Source organism: Amblyomma americanum, chromosome 8 (assembly GCF_052857255.1).
Source record: "Amblyomma americanum isolate KBUSLIRL-KWMA chromosome 8, ASM5285725v1, whole genome shotgun sequence".
Taxonomy (NCBI): domain Eukaryota; kingdom Metazoa; phylum Arthropoda; class Arachnida; order Ixodida; family Ixodidae; genus Amblyomma; species Amblyomma americanum.
Window position 1 is genome coordinate 60748760 of NC_135504.1, and position 6070 is coordinate 60754829.

A 6070-nucleotide genomic window follows, 5' to 3' on the forward strand; every position below is an offset into this window, starting at 1 on the left:
TTAAAAAATTCTGTAAACTCTTGTGTGAAACACCTGGTATTTAGTAAAATCTAAATGGGTAACTCATTACAGGAGTTGGACAGCAACCAGCAATAAAAAGAAACATATAACCTGACAGCTGACATTATAACAGATGTAAAGTGATGGAAACCACTTTGTTAATGACATATAAATGAAAAAATTACATTCTCGTCCAAAGCAACACGCAGGCGCACCACGAGCAACACTACTGGCACAAGACGAGGCACAACACCTAATTCCGGTGGGTCATCCCGTCCGCCGCAAACGCCTACCACAGGTACGAGCTAATTGCCCAGTTCTGGTTATTCTTCCTATTATAGGCAATCTACGGTACAGCTTGGAGCGATTCTAGTTGCCCTAAAAGGTGAACACCACGTTCTGCAGGACTATCGCCGACGCCACGTACTTCGAAAGCGAGCTCGAGGCGGACGACTGCCCAAACTAATAGACCTGGGCCGGGAAGAACAACACCTCGTGGTGGTCCCACAGGCCATCCAACGCATCCAAGCCGGGTGACCCGGACTCGGATTCCTGGCCCGGGAGGTACAACACCTCGTGGTTCGACTGGCCGTCCTACACACCCAAACCAGACGAGGACACAGCGTCCGGGCCCGCGAAGGACAACACCTCGTGGTGGTCCCACTGGCCATCCAACACAACCCAGCCAGGTGACCCGGACTCGGGTTCCTGGCCCGGGAGGTACAACACCTCATGGTTCGACTGGCCGTCCTACACACCCAAACCAGACAAGGACGCAGCGTCCGGGCCCGGGAAGGACAACACCTCGTGGTGGTCCCACAGGCCATCCAACGCATCCAAGCCGGGTGACCCGGACTCGGATTCCTGGCCCGGGAGGTACAACACCTCGTGGTTCGACTGGCCGTCCTACACACCCAAACCAGACGAGAACACAGCGTCCGGGCCCGCGAAGGACAACACCTCGTGGTGGTCCCACTGGCCATCCAACACAACCCAGCCAGGTGACCCGGACTCGGGTTCCTGGCCCGGGAGGTACAACGCCTCGTGGTTCGACTGGCCGTCCTACACACCCAAACCAGACAAGGACGCAGCGTCCGGGCCCGGGAAGGACAACACCTCGTGGTGGTCCCACAGGCCATCCAACACATCCCAGCCAGGTGACCCGGACTCGGATTCCTGGACCGGGAAGTACAACACCACGTGGTTCAACTGGCCGTCCTACGCACCCAAACCAGACGAGGACACAGCGTCCGGGCCCGGGAAGGACAACACCTCGTGGTGGTCCCACTGGCCATCCGACACATCCGAGCCAGGTGACCCGGACTCGGATTCCTGGCCCGGGAGGGACAACACCTCGTGGTTCGACTGGCCATCCTACACACCCCAACCAGACAAGGACACAGAGTCCGGGCCCGGGAAGGACAACACCTCGTGGTGGCCCGACAGGCCATCCGACACACCCCAGCCATGTGACCCGGACTCGGATTCCCGGCCCGGGAGGGACAACACCTCGTGGCTCGACTGGCCGTCCTACACACCCAAACCAGACAAGGACCCAGAGTCCGGGTCCGGGAAGGACAACGCCTCGTGGTGGTCCGACGGGCCATCCGACACATCCCAGCCAGGTGACCCGGACTCGGAGTCCTGGCCCGGGAGGGACAACACCTCGTGGTTCTACTGTCCGTCCTACGCACCCAAACCAGACAAGGACACAGAGTCCGGGCCCGGGAAGGACAACACCTCGTGGTGGTCCCACAGGCCATCCAACACATCCCAGCCGGGTGACCCGGACGGGGATTCCTGGCCCGGGAGGGACAACACCTCGTGGTTCGACTGGCCGTCCTACACACCCAAACCAGACAAGGACACACAGTCCGGGCCCTGGATGGACAACACCTCGTGGTGGTCCGACGGGCCATCCGACACGACCCAGCCAGGTGACCCGGACTCGGAGTCCTGGCCCGGGAAGCACAACACCTCGTGTTTCAACTGGCCATCCTACACACCCAAGCCAGACAAGGACACAGAGTCCGGGCCCGGGAAGGACAACACCTCGTGGTGGTCCGACGGGCCATCCTACACTTTCCAGCCAGGTGACGCAGACACGGAGTCCTGGCCCACGAAGGACAACACCTCGTGGTGGTCCGACGGGCCGTCCGACACTTTCCAGCCAGGTTACGCAGACACGGAGTCCTGGCCCGGGAAGGACAACACCTCGTGGTGGTCCGACGGGCCGTCCGACACTTTCCAGCCAGGTGACCCGGACTCAGAGTCGGGGCCCGGGAGGTACAACACATCATGGTGGTTCGACGAGTCATGCTACGCATCCGAGCCAGGGCAATCAAACTCATATTCCAACACTGAAAACATCTCCTGTTGTTCCGACCATCCGTACTGCCGGAACTTCAACGATACGAATCACTGGAAGCACGAGTGAGTGTTTTTTTCCACTCAAAAGAGGTGTTTTAGACCCTAGCCTCTTGGCGCGCATTCCTGGATTCCACGTTGTTGTCGGCGGCGCTTTCAGAGTAACGCAACAATCGACAACCACGTTAGGTAGTAGAAGAGCCAAACGCCACCTGCCGGGGCGATAGGGGTGAATGAACAACGAGAAATTGGCTGTCACTCGAAAAGCCCGGAGGCTAGCTGTCAGCGCAACACCCAGCTGGAAGCTAGCAGCTGGCACGGCTGGAGTGATACGCTCAAATTTCTGATTGCGGATTATAGAATCATGTGTCAGTTGTTTTCACGGGGAGAACGGTGGTCGCTTTTGGAGTATTAGAACGTACAAAGGCGTTGATGTGTCGGCGAAATGAGGCACCTTTCCCATCAGTTCTTACGGTGAACCAGTACCATGAGATTGTAGAGAATAAGTCGGGTGCGGTATATGGCAAGCTATGCCTCCATTCGCTCGCAAAACTTGAACAAGGCATGGGGATGTTTTCCTTCTTGTTTAAGACAGAAACCAAGGCGTCTAAATGAACGTCGGTACTTCAAGACGTGCTGCTGTGCAGAAAAGTGACCAGTGTGAGAAGACTGACTTGTCAAGGGGAAAAAGTTGGCCGAGTCGGTATTGATCCATGAGAAAAGGAGCGCGAAAACAAGACGACGGACGAAGACAGAACACTTCGCTCGTGCTGTGTGTCCTGTCTTCGTCCGTCGTCTTGTTTTCGCGCTCCTTTTCTCATGGACTGATTTGTGCTTACGTTTATACAGAAGAGTCCTCCATTTGGACTGCTTTTATTTATGGTTAAGGATACTGCTGCGGCATAGCGAGTGCTTTTGTTAGCCTAAGCAGTTTTTCGTTCCTTATTTGTTGCGGTATTAGTGAATACCTAATGAGCTTGCTCTTTTTATCTACACTGCAGTTGTACCTGGACGTTCGTAGTGCCTGCAAAAATCACGATAGAGGTAGTTTGCGGAGATTGGATGTTGGTTATGCGTGTACGCACTGCTCTTCAGTATTCCGCCGGATGATTACTGTGCAAACCGCAAAGACCTAAGCGAAAGCCTAGGCTAGATCTTCGCGGTCGTGCTTGCGGCGATTTCCAGACTTCCTCTCTCCCAATTGTAGTCATTCAACCAGGAGCGCAGAAGCTCGATTTTTGTAGCACAATAATATGCAATTTCTTGGCTAAAACGGTTGGTACCTTTAAAACAAGAATTAGTTTGTTGGTCGAATTGAGCGGCTTCGACAGGGCTGGACAGGGGCTTTACTTTGTGGTGCAATGCGAGCAGGTACCTAAAATAACTTCTCTTCTATACTGTGTGACTGGATGTGCGTTCCTTTATTCTGATTAGATTTTATTTTTATTCTACTAGGAACTAACCTCTCTTTCTTACCTTTGGTACAGGGGCGACGACAATTCAGGACAATCGTAAGTACTCCTGACCGCCTGGCGTAATCGCGGCCTGATCCCGATAATTACTAACTTAGATACGAATTCTATCGTGTAAATCTCCTTACGTGTAGATCACATTACGAGTAGGTTTCATTACGTGTAGATGACAGCTCTGGCATTTTGAGAGGGTAGATACCGCGAAATATTTGTACTGTATTTTTCATTTTAATAGTGGGTAAGACACTCGTATACTTTAATCCCCTCTGGAAATATCCCTGTACTTTGTACCCGTTTTATAAATGAATATATTCTTCCATGCAGTTTAGGTTTTAGAAGTCTAAGGTCAGTTACGATGTCACAAATGAGCACCAGACCACATGCGGCACAAAATTTGCGATGTGACATCTCGTGGTTGACTTGCTGCCATTTTGGCTTCTGGAACAGTTTACAGTTACTAGGTTTGAATGAAAGAAAAGCAGGAAGCAACGCTCACATTGCAGAGTTTATGTGCTTCACGTGATCTCATAGTGACCTGTGACCTCGCAACCAATGTCTGTCAACTGAAATCGAAATGGAGGTTCCGGAAGAAAAAAACTGCCGGACGTGGATATCTATGTTCCACGCAGATATCCATCTTCACAACGTCGTACGCATCCTGCCAAGGCTCAGAAACACTCCCAATAGATTGATGCCTCTAATCCTTAAAGAGCTGTGCGATATGCGTGAAGCGGCATACCTGAAGCCCATGTCATGCATAAACACTAATATTTTTAATTGCCTAATAAATATGTGAGCACAAGGTCTTCAACACGCTCTCAGTATCGCAGACAAATTTTGGACGTACAAATGCGAGCAGTGATTCTTTTCGCTTGCCAAAGAAAATCGAGCCAAAGAAATTTATTCACAGAGAATTTTTAAAATATATTTTTCAAAGCGAATTCGCAGTGGTAGCGGCCAGAGCTGCACGAGCCGTGGTTTACGATACTCCACTGTACTCTAATGCTAATAATTACCGACATTTGAGCTAGTTACCACAGCAACCATGCAATTTTAATATACAGGTAATAGAGGTGGCGTTTCTTCCGACTGTCGAATTTGCTTTTCAGGACCCTTCACGCTCATATGTGTGTTCGAGTACCTGTCCCAGCGGCTGAGAAGCACGGTTCCTGCTTGCACAGATTACGTGTACATACGATTCTTCGTGTACTCCTACCAGGCCAACCAGCAGCCTCTCGTGTTTGAAGGCAAGAAGGCCGTAGGTCAGTTACCCGACGCGTTGATTTGTCCTTTTTATCTAGGCATGCACTGCCAGCCCGAAATTAAAAAAAAATAATACTCACCTTAACGTGCATCAGCTGAACGCAGAGTGCCGCTGTCATTGCGCAAATGCGCTTCCGAGGATGGGGTCTGTGATCTCTAACGGATCGTCGATTCTTTCTTGTGCTCGTCACTTCTTACTGGATGCTGACATTAAGGTCAATGTGTACCATTTAGGCTATCCTCCACTCATTCTATTTGTACTACATCTTCCTCTTCTCGTTTGCAACTTTTCTAGGCTTACATAAATAACATTATCTGCACTCCTACCTATGCTGCCATGTAAGCACTTTGTCGTACTGAGCTCTTTCTACTTTTCACCACACATGGACAAACTTTTCCGTGCTGGATCGCACAAATCTTTTTTTACTCGTACCCTCCCTCACGTCATCTCGTGGGCCTTCTTATTCTGGACGGTAAGGACGCCGTCAGGAGATGTCCCCATGAGGGTGCTAATGGGTGGGGTGCGCAAACAGATCAACTGGCTTCGTACTCTCGTTAATGCGTTGTAATTTGAGTTCTGTCTATACTAAGCTATAACTTGTCCCATATAACTTGGGCTAACCATATTTTTCCTCTAATGATGGAGCGTGCCGTGTGTTCAGGGAAGAAACTGACATGCACACTGTACCACTTTGGACAAAATTGTTGCCCCAAGTGGTAAACTTGTTCATGCTTCCTGGTGCTGGGTATCTCATCCACATGCGGATAGGAATGACATTTAGTTCAAACGGAATGACGTATCATGTTACCCTTGGTCAATTACGTTGTTCAACTGTTTTGATTTTGGGAGTGTATTCTGACCGAAGGACTGCACTAAAAGCGTCTAGACGTCATCTGTTCTTCTTTTTCTTGAGCTGCGTCTTTAACTGGTTTTAAGATGATTCAGTACCATCCCGCCCAGTTATCAG

The 6070-nt window shown here is 50.9% G+C and overlaps 1 protein-coding gene and 1 long non-coding RNA gene across 2 annotated transcripts in view; both read left to right on the forward strand.

The window, feature by feature from the left end:
• LOC144102418 (sodium-coupled monocarboxylate transporter 2-like) overlaps positions 1 to 6070 on the forward strand; it is a 639582-nt gene that overhangs the window by 398729 nt on the left and 234783 nt on the right. The gene's annotated exons all lie outside the window — the stretch shown is intronic.
• On the forward strand, positions 2342 to 5084 carry LOC144100901 (uncharacterized). Its single transcript, XR_013307886.1, has 3 exons — positions 2342 to 2433; positions 3855 to 3878; positions 4949 to 5084. It is a non-coding gene; the product is annotated as an uncharacterized LOC144100901 (long non-coding RNA).